The following is a 4,686-nucleotide window of genomic DNA, read 5'->3' as shown; positions in this document are numbered from 1 at the left end:
ATAATTTAGGTTAGTACGCCTATTAATCTTCTTTTCCCCTTTTCTCGCATAGATACCATGGCTGGCTTCCACCCTCCTGGCGACCCGTACTACCCAAACCAGGGTAATGGGGGATGGCTCAGTGAAGAGTCGGACGATGATCACCCAATCCCTTTGGATGACCACCGAGCAGAAGGCTTTCCGGATAACTCCGACTCCGAGCCAGAAGTTAATAACCTACCTCCCAGAGTTCCGAACCCTAACCCCCGTCCGACAGTTCAGGGTCCCACTCCTATGTGGGCCATATCCTTGCACAGATGGAGCGAAGAACAGGGTCAACCCATGCCATACAATGGAGACCGAAGCTTCTACAACATAAACGAAGGAGGATCAGCAGATCGGGTCCTGCCCATCATGATCCGAAGGATTGCCAGGAACGTCGAGCAGGGTCAAGCTGCTATAGGTCGAGTTGTAGAAGTGGATGCCAACTCAAATCTCAACACGGTTCGCATCCACCAACTCGAAGAAGCCATGGACAGGACAAGGAGGACCAACGAGGCTCTACAGCACCAGCCGGCTTCATCCCGAGCCGAAGTTGGAGAACTCCGTGCACGCCAAAGGATTCATGATCGACACCTTCAAGAAGTTATGCGTCAGCTAGCAGATCTGAGGATTCGCCCGACAAGTAACCGTCGCCAGTAGAGGACGTCTAGTTACCTCAATCTTTTGTTTAATGGATTAACCTTTTCACTCTATGTTCCGTAGATCTATTATCTGTAAACACTCCTAGCTTGAAAGTACTCTAGTTAAACCTCTAAACTGCCAACATTTTCTCTATGGTATGATGTAAGACCTATTGCTAGGTCAAATTTTCATGAACTTGTGTTGCATCATTAATACCAATGTATTGGCAGTTGATTTCTCTATTGCTATAACTCTCATCCTGATATTGGATTATGTTGATTTAATCCACGAAACGTTCTATTTATATTCGCAATAGGCTCTTACTATTGCTATCATTTCTATAATTCTTCCAGTAAAGGATGCCTCCATGAAAGCGTCCCACCAGAGGAAGGCCCGCAACTCAAACCCCTACTCCACCACCCCCTCCCCCGCAGATCGATCCGGTGCTATTCCAAACAGCGGTGACCACGGCCGTGACAGCAGCCATGGCCCAAATGAATTCTGGGGATGCGAGCGGTGGTAACTCCAGGTTCGAGGAAGTCCATCATAGGGTGCAGGGATGCACTTATAAGGATTTCATGAACTGTAAACCTACCTTCTTCGATGGTACCGGGGGAATCCTGACATTATCCCAATGGTTCGAAAGAACCGAAGCGGTGTTTGAGATGTGCTCTTGTCCCGAGGAGAGCAAAATCAAGTTCGCTACTGCTACCCTCACTAACAGGGCCTTGACATGGTGGAACGGCCATGTTAGTTCACTTTCCTTGGTCACAACCAATGCTATGGGCTGGGACACCCTGAAAGACCTCATGAGAGGAGAGTACTGCCCTAGGGGCGAAGTTCAGAAACTTGAGGAAGAACTCTGGAACCTCAAGATGAACGGGACTGACATAACGGCTTATACGGCCAGGTTTTGCGACTTGGCGGCTATGTGTCCCAATATGATCCCCTCTGAAAGCAAGAAGATTGAACGATACATTTGGGGTTTAGTGCCTCCGTATCGAGGAAATGTTCTAGCCTCACGCCCTACAACTTTTGATAGCGCCAAGGAATTGGCCCAAAGTCTGATCAACCACGAAATCTCCTCCACTCCAGCGACAGCAACCACAACAACCACTGCACCACCCGTTTCATCTGACAGAAAGAGGAAGCGATAGGATAAGAAGAAGGGCAAGAAAACTCAAAACTCCTCAAAGGACCAGCAAATTGTGGCGGTCCATGCTGCCACCACCCCGACTACTCCAGCTGCTCCAGCCCCGCCGAAAGCTTATAGTGGGAGCTTTCCCAAGTGTCCCAAGTGCCCTTTCCACCACAACGGCCCCTGCCGTGAACTGCAGTGTTCCAACTGCGGTCGAAAGGGCCATACTGTCCGATTTTGTAAGGCCCCTCCCAAACCTATCACGCAGGTTCCTAGTACGGGAGTGACCCCAACTTGTTACGGCTGTGGGGAGGTGGGTCATTTTAAGAGAAACTGTCCAAAGACCACAAATGTTGGAGGAACTGGAAGGCTAATTGCTATCGGTCACAATGAAGCGGTAGCAGATCCCACGGTAGTCACGGGTACGTTTCTTCTCAACAACTCCTATGCCTGTGTCTTATTTGATAGTGGTGCAGAAAGAAGCTTCGTAAATCATAACTTTAAATACTTACTCAAACAAATCCCTTGACCACTAAAAGAAACATTCATCGTAGAAATGGCCAATGGGAAAACAGAAAGCTCTAGCAAAATCTACATATGTTGCACTCTCATGTTAGACGATCACTCATTTCCAATCGATCTTATGCCAGTCTCAATCAAAAATTTCGATGTCATTGTTGGTATGGATTGGTTGAGTCTCCATCACGCTGATATCCTATGTTCCGACAAAGCCATTCGTCTGAACCTTCCGAATCACGAAACCCTCTTAATATATGGAGATAAGCCGAGTACGAGCCTTCGTATCATCTCCAGTGTTCAGGCTCAGAAATACTTACGCAAGGAATATCGCACCTTCCTTGCCCACGTCGTCGACACTAACCAGAAATCGAAAGATCCAAAAGATATTCCCGTAGTATGCGATTTCCCTGATGTCTTCCCGGAGGATCTTCCCGGCCTACCTCCCAAACGTCAGATTGAATTCAGAATCGACCTAATTCCAGGAGCTACCCCCGTAGCTAAGTCGCCCTACCGTCTAGCGCCCGCCGAAATGCAAGAACTATCCGGTCAACTCAACGAACTGCTCAGCAAGGGCTTTATAAGACCGAGTTTCTCACCTTGGGGAGCTCCAGTCTTGTTCGTGAAGAAGAAAGACGGATCGTTTCGGATGTGCATCGATTATAGAGAACTCAATAAACTCACGGTTAAAAATCGCTACCCTCTCCCTCGTATCAACGATCTGTTTGATCAACTACAAGGAGCAAGCTACTTCTCCAAGATTGACCTTAGATCTGGGTATCATCAGTTACAAGTACTTGAGGAAGATGTTCTGAAGACAGCTTTCCGAACCCGCTACGGACATTTTGAGTTCGTAGTGATGCCCTTTGGACTGACTAACGCCCCCGCAATATTCATGGACTTGATGAATAGAGTGTGTCGTCCATACCTGGATCAGTTCGTCATCGTCTTCATTGACGATATCCTCGTTTACTCTCGGAACGAGGAAGAACACATGGATCACTTACGACGAGTCCTGGAAACGTTGCGATCCGAAAAGTTATATGCGAAGTTCTTTAAGTGCGAGTTTTGGATCCGAAGAGTTGAATTCTTGGGTCACGTGGTTAGTGAAGAAGGAATTCATGTGGATCCCTCCAAGATTAAAGCTATTGAGAACTGGTCAGCACCGAAGACGCCTACGGAGATTCGTCAATTTCTAGGCCTCGCTGGCTACTACCGTAGATTCATTCAAAACTTCTCTCGGATTGCGAAGCCTCTCACTATGCTGACACAGAAAGGTGTATCGTTCGACTGGGAAGAAAGACAGGAGACGACATTCCAAACCCTAAAGCGAGCCCTATGCACCGCACCAGTATTATCCCTTCCCGAAGGGACATAAGATTTTGTAGTATACTGTGATGCATCCAATCAGGGGCTCGGTTGTGTCTTGATGCAACGGGGTAAGGTTATCGCATATGCCTCGAGACAGCTAAAGACCCATGAGGCGAACTACACTACTCACGACCTCGAGTTAGGAGCGGTTGTCTTTGCACTAAAAATCTGGAGACACTACTTATATGGGACGAAGAGTGTGGTGTACACTGATCATAAAAGCCTTCAACACATAATGAACCAAAAAGAACTCAACATGAGGCAGCGTCGATGGGTCGAGCTACTTAACGATTACGACTGTCAAATTAGATATCACCCGGGAAAAGCCAATGTAGTAGCAGATGCACTGAGCAGGAAGGAGTATACTGGTCGAAAGACCAAATTGTTGACGATGACTATCCATTCGCATCTCTCCACACAGATCAAAGAGGCTCAGCTGGAAGCCTTAAAGCCCGAGAACGTGTTGGGAGAATCTCTGCGCGGAATGGATAAAAATCTGGAGGTTAAGGGTGACGGAGCCTACTACTTCATGGACCGAATCTGGACTCCACGCCATGGAGGTTTTAGAGATTTGGTTATGAGGGAAGCGCATAACACTCGCTACTCCATCCACCCAGGTTCTAATAAGATGTATCTGGATCTCAAAAAGCTATACTGGTGGCCAAACATGAAAGCGGAGATCGCCACTTTTGTGAGTAAGTGCCTTACTTGCGCGAAGGTCAAGGTTGAATATCAAAAGCCTTCAGGACTCCTTCAACAACCTGAGATACCAGAATGGAAGTGGGAGTGGATCACAATGGACTTTATAACCAAACTTCCCAAGACAGCGGGTGGATTAGATACTATTTGGGTCATTGTTGATAGGTTGACTAAGTCCGCACACTTCCTACCCATTAAGGAAACGGACAAGATGGAGAAACTCACTAGAATATACCTTAAAGAAATAGTACGACTACATGGCGTCCCAATATCTATTATCTCAGACAGAGATAGTAGAT

This window comes from Lactuca saligna, chromosome 6 (genome assembly GCF_052625555.1).
Source record: "Lactuca saligna cultivar CGN05327 chromosome 6, ASM5262555v1, whole genome shotgun sequence".
Classification (NCBI taxonomy): Eukaryota; Viridiplantae; Streptophyta; class Magnoliopsida; order Asterales; family Asteraceae; genus Lactuca; species Lactuca saligna.
This window is presented reverse-complemented; position numbering follows the sequence as displayed.